Source organism: Crinia signifera, chromosome 3, assembly GCF_055691185.1.
Source record: "Crinia signifera chromosome 3, ASM5569118v1, whole genome shotgun sequence".
Classification (NCBI taxonomy): Eukaryota; Metazoa; Chordata; class Amphibia; order Anura; family Myobatrachidae; genus Crinia; species Crinia signifera.
Genome location: NC_139219.1, coordinates 202,283,999 through 202,302,282, shown reverse-complemented (window position 1 = coordinate 202,302,282; position 18,284 = coordinate 202,283,999).

Sequence of the window (18,284 nt, the reverse complement as noted above, 5' to 3'; positions counted from 1 at the left end):
GGGGACGCCGGTGAACCGACAAGGGAGCTGATTGAACCAACAAGAGAGCGCTCTCAGTCAATCACTGGCTGCCCATTCATTTGTAATATTTTTTTTTCCCTTGCAGAATAAGTCCCCGATCCACCTGCCCAGCTCCCTCGTCGGTTCACCGGCGTCTCCCGTGCGCTGCCTCTGTGTCCCCAGCCCGGCTCTCCAGCGCCCCCCGCCCGCTGCCTGTTTGACAGCTTACCATGCCCGGCTTCCCCCCCTGCAGCTCCCCAGCATCACCTGCCGCCGCTGACTGCCCTGCTCTCCCCCTGCCCGGCTCTAGCGTCCCCCACCCGGAGGCTACAAATAAGATTTAGGAAATCTTATGTGCAGCCGGTCCGACTGCCCGACTCCGATCCGATGATTTTAGTTTGTACTAATGAGAGAGGGAAAGATAGAGAGGGTGCAATCAAGTTAGGGTGCAATGTCTGGTTTTCCTATCAAGAGAACTGCACCCTGGCCCATGCCATTATGCAGATTTACCCATGGCTGCTGGGTTCCCAAGCCCTGGAAGCAGGCCATGCTGATGTAAATTCTTGATGCAGTAAATTTTGTTAGCTCTTGCCATTGGGATCTCTGGAACAAGAAGGCGTATGGGGAAATCAAACATTTCCTGAAGTGAAGATGGGTGAGGAGCATCATAAGGGTTGCACGACAGGAGGATTTTGAGCTGGTCCACTAGATAAAGTTCATGAAGGAGTTGAAGCATACAATTCCTCCAAAGTTGTTCGCAGGAGTGAATGTAGTGGACATGGTTTATCCAGCATCTCAACGTGGTGAGTAAATAAAAAAATGTTCCCTTTACTGTAACAATCAATTTTGTGTGATATGTGGGATTTCAAAACACCTACCATTTTTTTTTGCACTGGCTATTTGTATAATGTAATGATTATTTCATACTGTATATTGCATCCTGAAAAATGTGTTTTTAAATAATAATACCTTTTGCCACATGACTAAATAATGTGTTTTCCATGTCACCATAGTGACTGTACAACAGCGCATGGCTCCACCGAAGAGGTGGCAGCAAGAGACAGACACAGAGGCTGGTAAGTGAGGTTTCAGAAAAAAAACCACACACAGAGCCGGCCTTAGGCATAGGCAAACTAGGCAATTGCCTAGGGCATTTGGAATGCATTGGGGCATCAGCAGCTTCTGCTGATTAAAATGATATGCAGCATGCCTATATTCTGTGTGTGAGTGAGGCTGTATCTGCATATGAAATAGTGTATTCATGGAAATCACTGTAACATAGCATTCTGTATGCAGGTACAGCCACAGTCGCACACAGAATATAGAATACATATCATTTTAATCATCTGAAGTTCCTTGTGTGTCCTGGTGTGTCCTAACAATGCAAATAAGATGAATTTTCCGCAAAAAAAGGCACCCAACGTTAGCAGAACTGGCCAGGTGCTGCATGGTTTATTGAGTCAAGATGTATGAGGAAACATCTGTATCCAAGCAGAGGCAGAGGTCACAGTGTTAGCGGCTGTGCGAGTGCTGTCTGCGGGTGGGTTGGTTGTTCAATAGTGTTCGGCATATGTGTGTCATGTATAAATGCATTAATAATGTGCGACATATGTGTAACAGGCATTATGTGTGTCATGTGTATAGGGGCATTAATAATGTGCAACATATGTGCAATGGGCATTATGTGTGTCATGTGTATAAGGGCATTAATAATGTGCAACATATGTGTAATGGGCATTATGTGTGTCATGTGTATAAGGGCATTAATAATGTGCAACATATGTGTAAGGGGCATTGTGTGTGTCATTATGTGTATGAAGGGCATTAATAAAGGTTGGCATAATGTGTAAGGGGCATTATGTTTATAAGGACAATAATAATGTAGGTCATGTGTAAGGGGCATTACTGTGTGGTATTATCAGGGGTGCCGAGAGAAAGGGGTATTGGGTACAAATTACCCAGGCCAAAGTCTGATGGAAGGGCCCAGTGGGAGCCCCGGGCCCCCTCCCCTTAAGTGACAGCAGCAGCTGCAGCTCTTTTCCTCTGCCCAGCACACACTGCTTTGTGCTGGGTTGCAATGTGGCCATGGAGGTGCTAAAAATACAATATTTTCTCAGGATTTTTTTCTAAGGGTATAATGTGAATAATGTGAGGAGTAATGTATATAAGGTAAAGTGGTACTACTGTGTGATGTAACGTGAATAAGGGAAACCATCGCATGATATAATGGGGGAAATTTACTAATATGAAAAACCTAGTTTTTCGTATTTGTATTTTCCCTACAACTGCATACGACTGTTTCAGTCGTATGCAAAGTCGTGTTCTGGAGGGGAATGTACAAAGCAGTCAGAATCGACTGCTTTGTAACCCTCCGATGGTGTAACCATTCGTATTAGCTGGCCGTATTTACGGCCGCTAATACGAATTAGTACAGGCAGTCTGCACGGATCAGTCAGATTCGTGCAGGCTGCAGAGTGTTAAAAAAAATAGAAAATTAAATAAATAAATAAAAAATGGCGTGGGGTCCCCCCCACAGCCGTAACCAGCACCAGGCTGAAAGAGCCGGGGCTGGTAATTAAAAATCAGGGAACCTGACAAATAGGGGTTCCCCCATTTTTAACAACCAGCCCCAGGCTCCAGGTCCAGGGCTGGTTCCCAAAATACGGGGGACAAAATGACTAGGGGTCCCCCGTATTTTAAGAACCAGCCCCAGGCCAAACCAGCCAGCAGGGTAATGCCACAGCCGGGGGAGACTTTTTATACAAGTCCCCCCAGCCAAAGCATTAACCCTCTGACCAGTCAGCCTGGCCAGGGGCCCCGGGGGAGTGGGGACCCCCCCAATAAAGGGGTCCCCCCCTCCAGGACTTACCTGACCAGGCTGAAGCCTGGTGCTGTCCCCGGTGACCCTGTGCGGTGGCCACCGGGCTGATCTTGGTGTAAAAAAAAGATGAATAAACTATTGTTTTAAACTGTGGAACTATGAGTCCCAGCAAGCCTCCCCTGCAAGCTGGGACTTGGAGAACCACAAGTCCCAGCCTGCGGGGCATTAAAGGGCCCGCTGGCACTTGTAGTTCCACAGTAAAAAAAATAGTTAAATAAATACACACTGACACCTTAAAAATAAAAGTTTAATACATACATTACACACACACTAATACTTACCTATCTTGATCCCGTAGGTAGGTCCCAGAGTCTTGATCCAGTGCCTTGTCCTGGTTCCGGATCATGTCGTCATTCTTCATCATGTCGATCTTCATGTCCGCGTCGGCGTCAGGTCCGGGTCCGAAGAAATCCATGGTGGACCTGTGGAAGGAAATCCAACTCGCCCAGGTCCTCCATGGAAGTTCTTCTGGCTTGGTCCGACGTTGTCCAGGGCTTATTGCATCTTCTTCCATCTTCTGGCTTCTTATTCACGCTGCCGGCGACTCCAGCAAAGCTCCCCGACTGTCAGAGCCGCAGAGATCCTTCCTCCTCGGCGTCTGCACTAAGACTGCATTCTGGCCAATCAGAAGCCAACTTTCCTGGCTCCTGATTGGCCGCTAGGCGGCTTCTGATTGGCCAGAATTCAGTCTTAGTCCAGATGCCAAGGAGGAAGGATCTCTGCGGCTCTGACAGTCGGGGAGCTTTGTGTTGAATAACTGACAGTGCACAAGTTTAACAGGAGTGAGCATACCCGACTACATGTAACTGACCAAGTGTCATTAATTGCCTTGTCCAGTAGAGGACACTGTTGCTCTACCCCTCCAACTCTTGAGATTTATTAATAGATATCATAAGTGCAATTAGTGTCTGTAAGGTAATATAGGACACAATAAGCATTGTCTAGCACATAAAATTGTTGGAGATCATAAGTGTGATTTTATAACATTGTTAGGAACACACCCTGGTGGGGAATATACCCCAACATATATCTAAGCACCAGCAGTCTAGGGCTCTCTCTACCTACATTTTTAAATCTTTAAATCACTGATCTTTTCTCTTTCAAAAACCCCATTGTCTGTGTGTTTAATGTGTATTTTTAACCTCTTATTTTCGCTTCATGTGGCTGTCTCCTTATCTTGTATATACCCAATAAAGATAATAGGAGCTCCCACTTTTTAAGTAAAAAGGAATTTACCAATAAATGTTTAATGAATGTAAGGAGTGCATCCAACACAAACCCTTTCTCTCTTCCTCGTTTCTTCATATGTAAACGTTTGGGATAGCACCCCCACTAGTGTGCAAACAAACACGCGGTGGACCTCTAAGGGCATAAATTCTAAATGTGTGCAGAACTCTAAAAACCACATATCTTCGCCTGCAAACAGTGGTGGTTGCACAGGACACCAGCTCTAGGGTGGCTTGCAAAATAATTAGTTTCTTGCAAGAATTAATCCATGTAAATAATTGACCCTGTGACTGATATAGTTTATTATAATGTTTATATGTACAAATGTGTATTCCTACATCTTTGTTGAAGTCAGGATAAACACACACAACTTGCTCTTTGCTTGGAAAAATGTGTCAAACAATGCATCTTGTGTAGGGTGCAGAAACAGCTTCTGCTGATTAAAATGTTATGTGGCATGCCTATATTGTGTGTGTAGTTGCAGCTGTATCGGCAAACCAAATGATGTTGCAGCATTTGGCAAAAAAATAATGTAGCCTAATATTTGTATCCAGATAATGTTACAGTCACAATTAAACACAGAATATAGGCATATTATTTTAATCAACAGAAGCTCTTAATTAAACCAATTGCATTCTTTGGTTTAACTAGGTGCATTTTTTAGGGAAAAAGTGCACAAACAGCAAGTACAGTACATTAGCTATTTTGAGAGATCAAAGTAATTTTGTATGGTTTTAAGAGTAGAAATAATGTAAATATTAACTAATTGTTAAAAAGAAAGTTGAAAGAGTACTAAATGTGCAATGAGCAGATAATGTGGTGAATCTACCCTAAGAAGGTTTGCTCAAACCTCCGCCTTAGAGCATGCAAACAAATAAATAAATAAAGGGAATCACTGTATTAGAACTACTGTAAAATATCAGTGTCACCAAAAAAGATATTGGTCATTGTTACTTTAAATGTCTTACTTATAGTTGCCTACCCTCCCGCTTTTAGCGGGAGTCTCCCGCGTTTTGACTCTTTCTCCCGGTCCCCGGAAGGTGCCGGGATCCTCCCGGTTTTTCAGCCTTCTTGCCGAAAAGTTGGACTGCGCATGCGCAAAGTGCCGGGGGGCAGGTGTCAGCAGCGCCCGGCGTCGCTGTCCTCTTAGATGACAGCCGCCGCAGAGACTCACAGAGACAAGCAGCAGGGAGAGGAGAGTGGGAGCGGCTGGAGCGGCAGCGGTGAGTAAAGCTAGCAAACTAATTATGTTAGTCGCGCCCACGGATCCGCCCCCTTTGGTGTCATGTCTACCTGGCCCGCCCACTACTTGGTTGAGCTGGCTGCCCTCTCCCGGAGAGGGCAGCTGAAAAGTCGGCAACCCTGGTCTTACTGAATCACTTGATGGGATTTCCTCAAACATCCCAAATGTGTTCTCCAAAATACACACAGTTTAATAAATAAAAACAACAAATGCCCAGCGTTTCATGGGCATCCCCATTCAAACGCTGGGCATTCGCATGTAAATATGGTGGTGACGCTGGGTGTCGGGGGCAGGCATCACTTGACATCAGCCGCCCAACCTGTCTTCGTTCAAGAGCCCACAATTATAAGTCAGTCTTCACTGATTTATATTTGCGAGCCCTGGAGAAATAATTCAATGGTCAGCGATTATCAAATGATTTCTTCTGCTGCAGACACATGTGAAGGAATGTCTTTTCATAACACATCCCCTCGCATGATTGCAACAGGATACAGCAGGGGGGGGCGATGATTCAGCGGGGAGGCACAACAACTGCCCATAAGCTGCGAGATTTGCAGCTTTCAGGAGGGGGCATTGCCTGTGCCTGTGACGCTGCCCACACAGCAGGTGACATGGAACATACCTACACATCCTCTGCTTTTGCTACTGCAGAGCCAGACTGCTCAGTCTGCAATAATCTGCAACTCAAAGTCCCCCCAGTGTGTGGCAGCTAGAGCTTCCCAGCCAATCTATGGCTTAGCCGCCGCCTGCAGCCCAGCCCTTCCAAGGGCGCAGTTCCTCCTTTGCATCCTGGGCAACCTACTGTACCTGGCTTCCTTGAGGCTGGTTCCCAATGGCGCACCAGCCACTGTTCTGCCACTGCACCTGCCTCTCTGCTCCCGGTAGTTGTCACGTGCAGATACATAACATAATGTACTCGGTGCACGCCTGTCTGCGCTGCGTGTCTCCTGTGCCCCCTGCACACTTAGAGACAGGGCAGGCCCAGGGTTTGCGACGCGTACTGAGGTGGGGTACTACAGCGGGCGGGTGTGGTGTGTGAGTCCAACTGATTTTGGTGTCACCCCACTGAGCGGTGACACCTGGTGCGGGCCGCACCTGCTTCACCCTCCTAGTGATGCCACTGCATAAACCCAAGACATTCCACTGGTGAATATTAGAGTTAGACTGGAGAGGATTAGGATTCAGCTGTGGGAGGCAATGCTACAGAATGTTTTGGCTGCAGGTGCGGAGGGTTAGGCAGCAGGAAGGGTGCATTTAGGGTCAGAAGGAGGGTAATGGCTACAGTACTTACTAAAATGTGTCAGGATTATGACAGTTGAGATACTGTATAGCTGCCAGGATTTTGACAGAATCCTGATTTTACCAAATATACTAACAACATTTGTGAAGACATTTGTACTGTGTGAGGCCAAAGTTAAAAGAGATATGGATATTAACCACCTGGGAACCTCCTCTCTATTACTGAATTTCCACTTGAATAAAAAATTGTTTACAACCTGAAAAAATGTATAAAATAATAACAAGGAGTCAGGTATTAGTTAGAAGTACATGTAATCTCAAATGCCAACTCTCTCATCATCAACCTGCTCAGAGAGGTGGTCTTCCAAAAAATGTGGAAAATCTGATGTTGATTAAAAAGTATTACAAAGGAAGAACTGTGGCACTAATTTCAATACTGGAATGGTGTATGTTAACGAGCATCAGCTCATATTGTGCAGTGGTGGTTGTGTTGATGATGATAACAACAACAGTGATAAAGGTAATTATAAGGTAATAATAAATACTGTACAGTATGATGATGAATAAAACATTGTAAGACCATGGGCAGCTTGGTTTGTAGGGGCTAAAACCATCTAATCACTTCATCCACAAAAATGACAGCCCCCGTTTCTGAAGTGCTTGTTTGTGGATTGTAGGGCTTAATGATAATTTAATCTTACACTTCTTTTGAACTAGATGTCAGAAAATATTATGGTATTATCCTTCCTACTCAGACTTTCAGACTCTCTGGTGCACATCATAAATGTACTACAGGTTGTATTACCCAATTAAAAAGGAGGGTGAGGGTACAGATTGGGCCAAACTCCATCAGTCCACCAGCTCACCATATCGGAAAATGTGGCGGACAGAGGAGACGGGGACGTGCAAGCATCTCACACGCTGTCCTGTTGCCGAAAGGAGGGCACACAAGCATCTCATGCGGGCCCCATTTTTGGCGGGTGCTGGTCCTGTCGCATGGCGATAGTCACACCGGGAGCCGCTACAACGACAGATGGTGACATAAAAATTGAGGAAGGATAATTCCATATTGTACCTCTTTTCTTTTCATTATGGACTGTATTTTTTGGGGGGAAATTGTTGAAAGGCTTTTCTTTGCATAGGTTCAGTATCCCTCATCCGAAATTACCTGTCCCCTGGTGGTGCCCCGATGGTCCCTCGGTTCCCACGTTGTCCCCCGGCATCCACAGCAGGCCTTCAGCACCGTCTCCAGCGGTCCCAGGAGTGCATTGCGCATCTTCCCAGGCACGCCAGTGACATCACCGTGCGCACTCGCACTCACGCAATGCACTCCTGGGACGGCTGGAGACGCCAGAGAGGATGCTGAAGGCCTGCTGTGGACGCCAGGGGGACTTGGTAAGTATAAAAAAAGGGTTGGGGGGGGGGACACAAAAGAACAATTTTTTTGGAATAATTTGGATACGGGATGTACGGATACGGGATACCGTACCTGTACAATCTTTTTTTAAATTAGATTTTGCACTAATACTGTACATTACTAATTAGCAAAACATTTTTAAATGGTATCTACCATGTGCTTGTTGCCTGCTCTGTTGCTTAGTTTTGCCAGCCTGCCTTCGGACAATTGGTGATGGAGTTGCAAGATGGTCAAAATTAACTTTAAATAACTGGAAATTTATGTTATAAAAGTATAAAACCACTGTAATGCAGGATCACATTTTAGGTATTTTTACTCACTTCTGGAGCTCTTATGGAACATTTTGTCCTTGCTCAGTCACCACTATAATGTTGCTTTTAATGGCAATAATTTCAGTAATTAGCATTTGTCTCTCAAAATAGTTATATTAATTTACATATTTATTTCTCTTATATAGACAAAAATAGCAATAAAACATTTTTGTATTTATACAATTTATAAATACATTTACAATTTATTCATAATTGTTATGTTTAGCATTTGCTTTATTACATGGAATGCTTGAAAAGCGCTAAAATATACCAGCATTAATAACACAAAATAAAGAAATATGGTCAGTGAATAGCAAAAGTGATAGTTTTGTTACAAACCAGCACATACTTAAATGCCATCTGGACACAGTAAACACTAATTTAATTTCATTTTGTTCTATTATAAAGAAATATGTTAGACTTTAACTTCCAATAGGTTTGCTTTTATAGTGCATTTAACCATGCAATGTATGTTATATAATGGTAATGTCTATAAGCATATTTGCTTTTCATTGCTGTGTACTAAAAGTGTTCTGGGCGGAACAACAGTGTAAACGTTGTCAGCTTCTTGGATTTCTGCCTTAAATGTACTTTGTGGTTACATTATATTACTACCAATTAAATCCAGTGTAGCTCATTTCTGAAATCACAGTTTGTGATGGTCATCTCTCATAAGACTCGCTTACATATCCATATATTTCAACCAATTTTCATTTAAATTGTAACTACTGCTAGAAATGAAAAATATGAGGAATTATTGAAGAAGAAAATTTTTACTGTTTATTGCTAAAGTCATTTGTACCAATTAGACATCATTTGCACCAAATTTTATTTGGCTTGTGAATACATTTGTGTGCAATATGGTGATTATTGGGCAATGCTAATTTATGCAGCAAGTGATAAGAGAATTTTAGAAGATTTAGATGTTATTTCTAAAATAAATTGGAATACATATTTTATTTGATGCAGGACAGAAAATACTTGAATAAGATAAAAGAAGCCAATATTGTACATATACATAGATATGCTCCACTGCACACAAAGTTGAAAATATTGGGTGAGATTTAATAGGATGAGAGAATCAGAAAGTGAGAGATTTGGTAAAATCTCCAGTTCTTTTAAAGCGGCAATCATTTACACTGCAAATCTAGTTTGATTTTGCAGTGTAAATGACTGCCATTTTAAAAAAAACTGGAGATTTCTTACCAAATTTCTCACTTTTTAAATCTCTCATCCTATTAAATCTCACCACAAAAGAGATGACTTTGAAATTAATTTGATCACTTTGGACAAAAAGACATTTGGTACTTGTTTCCTAGCACGGCGCCCAATATTTTCATGTTATGGCATGCAATACGATCGCATCGCATGTGGCGAGCGCAGCGAGCCACCGAGCCCAAAGCGTGGCGAGCGCACGCGTATTACTTTACATGTATTGCGTGGCCCCTCGCAGGGCTTGCTGAGCTCGCCACACTTTGGGCTTGGTATCTAAAACTCCACGCCGATGTGGATAGTGGGGATATGAAAAGGTCGGAGGACGCGTACCGCCACCCCTCACGGGCTCGCTGCGCTTGCCGCGCTTCGGGTTAGCATTGATCATGGGGGTGGCGTTGACAATGGGGGGGCATTTAACATTGTAAGGACCCATCAGGGTGGTTGTACAATAAAAAATCGTATACCATCGCATTGTATGCCATTGTATGGCATACAATGCGATACAATATTTTATTGTACAATATCGCGTCGCATCGCATCCCATTGTATACCATATTTAGTCTTATGGTATACGATGCGATGGGCGCCGTGCTAGGAAACAAGTACCAGACATTTGTATTAAACTTAAAGATGACACGTTACCCATAGCAACCAATCCTATTTTACCTTTCATATTTCAACTACCGTACATTATGTAAAATGATAGGTAGAACCAGATTAGTTGCTATGAACAAATTTTCCTCCTGTCCTCTTCACACAGTTAGATACTGTACATCTGCCCTATATTTAATAGGATGACAATGTATGATCTAGTCCATGTTGTAAGGAAGAAGCATTAAAACAATTAAATTATGTGGTTAGCATGCTGGCAACTTGGCCCTCATTCTGATTGCTTCGCTCCCCTGCAATAGAGAGCAATGTTGAGAACTGCGCATGTGCATAAACATTTATGCGCATGTTCAACTGCTTTGTGCAAACTGGCGCAGTGAATTGCTTATTTGGTCGGCCTGTTCGTACCTAGCAGTATGGGTGGCGGCGAGGGGTTGCATGGGCATCCCCATGAAAATATTGGGCGTTCCTATGCTAATGTGGCCATGGTGCAGGTGCAGGGGGCAGGTGGCTGACATCAGCTGCTCCTCTGCTTCCTGTGCAGGGACGATGCAGATCTAAGACACTAGAGAGGTGTCTTAGGTCTGCGAGTGCTTGTAAAATCATTCGATGGTCAGTGACATTGAATGATTTTGCCCCAGCACGCAAGGCTGCAAATGGATGTTTATTTGAATAAATGCGGGGAAATCGGCGTGCAAGGGGTGTTTATATGACCCGCAAAGCTGCAAATTTCACAGCATTGCGGGTCAGCCAGAATTACCCCTTTTGTGTAGCAGATATGCAATGAGATTAGCAGTACTAGTTTATTGTACTTACTTGAATTAAGGGGAAAATACTCTCCATATGTTTGCGTTAGGTTTCTCCATGTCTAGCATTTTCCTCACGGTTTCCTCTTTCAATAGTAAAATTTAGCTTCAGATAATGTACCAAAACAATCAGCTCCTCACTGTCATTTTTCAAATACACCCTTTAATGTGAAAATATGGCGTGCTTGGTTTGTACTTTACCTCTCTCTACTTTATCCCTCTCTGGACTTTGATAAATAGCCCTCTAATAACCCTTTTCCACTAGCAAAAATAACCTGGGTCGATACCTGGGGATGATAAATCCCAGGTCAGTACAACCAAAGTAATTACCTGGGTTGGACCTGGGATGCTCTTTAATCCAGGGGCAGTGTAACTGGGTAAACCGGTTCGATGTGACCTGGGTCCCTTCACTGCAGTACAGAAGCTGCCGGAAGCCTCTGGGGGATGATATCACCCGCTTGGCTTTATGCTGGGTCGGGGCAGCAGTGGAAAAGGGTTTGCAAGCTGGGTCGCACCCGGGTACAAAATCCCAGGTGGGACCTGGCTTGCAAGTAGAAAAGGGGTATAATTTGGCCATGGGCTGGGTGTGGGTGAGCCTGTAGTATTGTAAACATGATTGCAAATCCTTTTGCCCACAGACTTGTGTTTGAATATAATTATCGGTACTTGTGTACTAGCACGGTGCCCCGATAATTAGTCGGCCGATTTTTTAATCGCATCGCATGCCATACACCCGATGGCATGCGATGCGACGCGATTTTAACTCATATTCTATATTAAATTGTATAAGCACCCTAATGGGTGCTTACAATGCTTAAATGCACCCCCACGCCACCCCCCAAGTATAAATGTGAACCCGAAGTGTGGCGAGCGTAGCGAGCCGGCGAGGGGCAGCGGTACGCGTCCTACGACCTTTTCATACCCCCACTATCCACGTCGGCGTGGAGTTGAGAACAGAAAGTGTGGCGAGCGCAGCGAGCCACCGAGCCCGAAGCATGGCGAACGGCCGCGGATACCTGTGAAGGCTGCGAGGGGACGCGGATACCTGTGAAGTTATCCAAGTCCGCTCGCCATGCTTCGGGCTCGGTGGCTCGCTGCGCTGCCACACTTTCTATTCTCAACTCCACGCCGACGTGGATAGTGGGGGTATGAAAAGGTCGTAGGACGTGTACCGCCGCCCCTGGCTGGCTTGCTGCGATCGCCACATTTCGGGTTCACGTTTATACTTGGGGGTGGTGTGGGGGTGCATTTAACCATTGTAAGCAACCATTGGGGTGCTTATACAATTTATAATCGCATCGCATTGTATGCCATATACAATGGCATACAATTTTTTAATTTACAACATCGGCTGATATCGCGTCGCATCGCATACCATCGCATGCGATATGGTCTGCGATGCAATGGGCGCCGTGCTAGTACACAAGTACCTAATTATCTAATTATACAGAGATAAAATATGAGATGGGAATTTTTTTTTATGAAGCACCTTTCAGTAACTTACTAAAAAACTACAAATATTTCACAATGGGTGTACAAAAATTAAACAAAAAAGGTTTTAGTCTTGCTCTGCTTTATGCCCATTCAAGTGACCATTTAGATGGGGCCATTCTAATGGCATGCATATCTTGGGGGGGGGGGGTTATTGTTAGTTTGTCTATTTTTGCTTTCCTGCTTATATAAATACTGTTTATGATGTGTTACTGTTATAATACTGTGTATACCGATCTTATCATGTGCCTGTTTATTGTTAGCAATAATAAAAAGATTGTAATAAAAAAAGAAATGAAAATGTGCTTTTTACCAAAAAAATGCAAATCATCTAAAACCTGATGTGTGCATTCATACAATTCTCAATTTTTAAATCACCCCAATTACTGTCAATTATTTAATGCCAGGGCCACCTTCATGTCAATGGGGGCTATTTCAATGTACATCCTCCCCTGTGTGTACGCGCACGGAAGCGATGTTGAGTGTCTGCACATGTGAATATGCAATTATAAACATGTGCAGGTACTGGTTGCGAGTGGGCTAATCCCATTTGCTGATAGGCAGTATGGATGGGGGGTGTGTGGCAGCGGCGAAGGATCTCTCCCATGGGAATGCCCAGTGTTTCATGGGCGTTCCTATGAAAACTCTGTGCATTCCCATGGAGATGTGCCAGTGTCACGGGTGCGGGGGGCTGGAAGCTGACATCAGCACATGCCAGAGAGGTGTCTTACATCTGCGACTGCTGTAGCAATTATTCGATGGTATGTGACCATCGAATGGTTTCTTCCCCGCATGCAAGCTGCGAATGGATGTTTATGCTAAACATCCATTGGCATACCTGCGGGGGGGGGGGGGGGGGGCGACCTTGTGGGTGGTGCGTGGCATAACATCCACATGCAATGCTGCAAATTTTGCAGTATTGTGTGTGGACCAGAATAAGATCCAATATGTGCAATAGGGAGTTTTATGTGGGTTTTGTATTATGCAAATGCATTTTCTTGAATTACAGTACATGTTTATTCATTCAATTGAAGAAGAATCATGTTAAGTCATAAAAAAAATAATGAGAAATATATATGTATTTCAAAAGTATGTACCCTAGCTATGTTATCAACAAACCACTTGTGTCTATAAGATTAGATTTATAACGAACAAAAAAATGAATTATTACTTTTTGAAATTTGCAACAAGTACCAAATTGTCAGTGGAGTGAGTTTTCTCTTGCTGGTAGTATGTTCTTGTCCGTAAGTTAATACTATTGAAACTTTATGAATCAGATGTTGATTTTCATTAGAAATTGTTAAATTGATTTGTAACTTAATACCCAACTCCAAACTCATGGGCATATATCAAAGCAATCTGACTTTTGAATTCACAATTTTATAATGCTTCTTGACTTTCAATAAAGAACATGTACTGTATTTGTCTGCAACATTCTTTATTTTAATAGACCTTAAGGTTCACCATTGTGACAGCTTTGAGGCTCCTTTGATACAAGGAGAATACAGGTAATTCATTCATCTATTGAGCCCACAATCTACAGAAGATAATTAGCAGAACCATCCCAATGGACACTCTAGCAGACATGGATTTTTCACTGCCCCTGAGCAGGGCGTTCAAAGCCATCAATAAAATAAAAAGCAAGCTTGTAAATAATGTTGCACCAAATGTTTTGATACACAATAGAACCAAAATCTTTTACTTATTAAAACTGACATTCAGTGGGTCTTGAAGTACAAAAGCAAAATTTACAGGCATGCCCTAGAGACCTATGTAATATTCACTGAGTTGCAGATCAGCAGGACACTCTCTCTCTCTCTTTTTTTTTTAAATAAAATCAGCCATAAACATTTGCCTTTGTGCAAATCAGAAACCACATACACATTTTCAGCACATTACATGGTATTTTTAAACTGTGAAATGAAAAGTCAAATATTTCATTCAACCTTTTTTTTTGTGTGAGGGTATTATAGTCAGCAACATTCAGCATATAAAAGGGTGATAAGCTTTACCAGTTATACAGCTTCATGGTGATTTCCAATGACCTGTGAAGCTTCAGCTGCAATTTGACTTCCTGCATGAAGTGACACAAGGACCGTTTTGATTGGTGTCAACAATATTGTAGTGCTACAGGTACGGAAACAAGAGAACATTATTGATACATAAATAATTTGCATATAAAATTGCACAATTACTTAAATTGATCTTATTGGAAATAAATGATTAAGTTTTAAAATTTTCTTCAGTAAATGGCAATAAATGACCGTTAATATTGTTATGTTTCAAATTCAAGTCTTGAAGAACCAATGCTTAACTGAACAAATCTTTGTTGAGTCATAATGCTCTCTTTTACTCATAGCAGCTGAGGGGATATGAGGACATAGCCTACTATGGCCATCACTGCTTAACTAGTACTGTACATTTAAGATTTTATTATTTGTGGTGGGAGTGGTTTGACTGGTACGCAGAGAGGTCACACCCAGGTTGAATGTCTATGGTGGGGGAGAGAAAACGTTTTGTTTTATCTTACCTAAAGCCGACAGTCTTTCTCTTTTCAACCCACAGTCGCCCTCTCTGTCGCTGGTACCAAGCAGGACTACCTTTTTCTATTGGGAAGGCATGTAGCAATGATCACTGTGAGGAGAAGTTTCTTTCTCTGAACGAGCCTTGTATGAAACTCTGACACTGAACAATGCCCCTCTAGGGCCCCCAGTTGTGGCCCTGGCATAGTCTACACTATGTGAAATGGAAATAGAACAGCAAGAGTTTATTCGGCCGATAAAAATACTCTAAAGAGAAGTAGAAATGTAGAAAAAAACTGTCTCATTCAGAGTTCTCTTTATTCTTATTTCTTTAGCTAGTGACTCAATGATGATTTATAAATATAAAAGAAAATGAGTGTGTACGGGTTCTATTCAAAATCCAAATAGTATTTAAAAAGTAAATAACATTATGGCATTTTTCAGGAATGGAGCCACTGTCTTCCTTGCAAAATTATCGCCAGACCCCGTCAGCCACCAGCTCCCGCCAGGGAGCGCATGCTCACGAGACGCTCGCACATCCTGTTGCAACGGAGCTGCCCACTGCCGTCTGCCGCTTTCCCCGCCTCCCCCGCTGGTCCTCATCGCCGCCCGACCCCTTTAACCCTACCCGTCTCCTTGAAGTGGAGACCAGCAGGGAGACACTGCCCAGCAGCGGTGATACTGGGAGGCCCGTGCGCGTGAGACGCATGCGCTTCCCAGTCCCCATCCACCGGCGCTCGCCAGAGGGGTGGCAGGCACCGGCAATGAATGACGGGCGCTACATCCATATGCATGTGGTTTGCATGGCATACTACAGTACACTGCATACATTTGCTGAGCATGTGCATTACGATATAATATGTTATATCAAAGCATCAGGAGATACAGTTACATAGTTACATAGTAGGTAAGGCTGAAAAAAGACTTGCGTCCATCTAGTTCTAAAATTTTACAGACAGATTATATTTCTTATTTGTACCCATGGATGTTTTTATCCAGTAAATGCTTGTCCAACTTTGCCTTGAACGCATTTAATGAGCCAGCCGTTACCACCTCTCTGGGAAGAGAGTTCCAGAGTTTGACTGTTCTGACCGTAAAGAAATTCTTTCTACTAGCTGAATGAAATCTTTTTTCTTCTAATCTATACTCATGCCCTCGTGTCCTAGATTCCTTTCTAGTAGAAAAGAGGGTGTGTGACAGTTCCTTATATTGGCCCTTGATATACTTGTACATGTTGAGCATGTCCCCCCTTAAACGTCTCTTTTCCAATGTAAATAGTCCCAAATTGCTTAATCTCTCCCTGTAGCTTAAATTCTCCATTCCCCTAATAAGCTTTGTTGCTCGCCTTTGGATTTTTTCTAATTCTATGATATCCTTTTTATAGTGTGGGGCACAGAACTGCACTCCGTACTCGAGGTGAGGTCTCACCAATGCTTTATACAGTGGCATAATTACACTTGAGTCCCTAGTTTCCATTATCCTCTTAATACATGCCAGAATTTTGTTGGCCTTTTTTGTAGCTACATTACAATGAGCACTACATCCCAGTTTGCTGTCTATTTGGACTCCTAGATCCTTTTCAAGTATGGAATTACCCAGTTCCTCTCCGCTAAGGCTTTAACTTGCACACTGGTTGTGTCTCCCAAGGTGCATAACCTTACATTTATCTACGTTGAACCTCATCTTCCATTTTTTTTGCCCACTCATCTAGAATTGCAAGATCATTTTGAAGCATGGTGACATCTTCTGATGATTTGATGACTTTGCTAAGTTTTGTATCGTCTGCAAAGATGGATACATTGCTGAGTAACCCTAGCCCAATATCGTTAATAAAAATGTTAAACAGAATGGGCCCCAAAACCGAACCCTGGGGCACTCCACTTAGTACCGGTATCGTATCTGATACGGCACCATTCACAACCACTCTTTGTTCTCTATTACATAGCCAATTCCCTACCCATCTGCAGATATTTTCACCCAATCCTAGGTTCTCCATTTTATTAATCAATCTCGTGTGGGACAGTATCAAATGCTTTAGCGAAATCTAGGAAAATCACATCTAGAGCATTTCCATTATCAAGGTTTTTGCTAACCTCTTCATAGAACCCTAGTAGATTAGTTTGGCATGAACGATTTTTCACGAACCCATGTTGGTTAGTACTGAGTAGACGGTGATGGTCTAAATATTCCTGGATACCATCCCTTAAAAATCCTTCAAATACTTTACCCACAATTGATGTTAAACTAACGGGTCTGTAATTAATGGGATCTTCCTTTTTCCTTTTTTGAATATTGGCACTACCTCTGCTATTCTCCAATCTTTTGGTACTATACCTGACGATAGTGACTTGCTAAAGATATAATGTAGGGGGGTAGCTAGTTCATCCCTTAATTCCATTAATACCCTCGGATGAATCCCATCTGGCCCTGGTGATTTATTTGTATTGAGTTTGCTTAGCCTCAGTACTATTTCCTTTGGCGTGAAATCCACAATGAGATCTGGCTTATTTGTCCCGTTTGTGGTAAATGTTCTTTCCACAGTCTGCTCTCCCTTAGTAAATACTGATGAGAAGAACTCGTTTAACAGTTTTGCTTTTCCCTTGACCTCGGTAACACTTTTCCCACTAGTATCAGTTAGTGGGCCTACGTTTTCCTTAATTAAACGTTTACTATTTATGTATTTAAAAAACGTCTTTGGGTTGGTTTTGCTTTCAGTGGCTATGCGCTCTTCCTATAATCTTTTAGCTGCTTTGATTACCCCTTTACAAGTTTTGTCTGATTCTTTGTATTTTGCGAACGCCTCCTCATTCAAGTTATTTTTATAGAATTTAAATGCTCTTGTTTTATTGTTGATAGCTGACGTTACTTTTTTGTCCAACCATGGTGGCTTTTTTTTATTGAATTTACCTTTATTTACTTTAGGAATGTATTCAATAATTAGTGAATCAAGCACCTTTTTTAGAGTATCCCACATTTCCTCTGCATTTTTTCCCTCCATAACCGTTTCCCAATCAATTCCTGTTAGGGCTTCCCTGAATTATTCAAAGTTCGCTTTTCTGAAGTTTAGTATTTTTGCAGATCCTTTTTGATGTAATTTACTGAAGTTGATTTCCAGTGAAACCATATTGTGATCACTGTTCCCTAATTGTTCAATTACTTTTGTGTTTGAAACTAAGTCTGTGCTATTTGTTAATACTAAGTCCAAGAGTGCCTCATCACGAGTTGGAGTTTCTACCGTTTGTGTAATAAACTGGTCTTTAAGTAAGCTTAAGAACCCATTGCTGATTTACCTGTTTCGTTTTCCCAATCAATGTTGGGTAAAT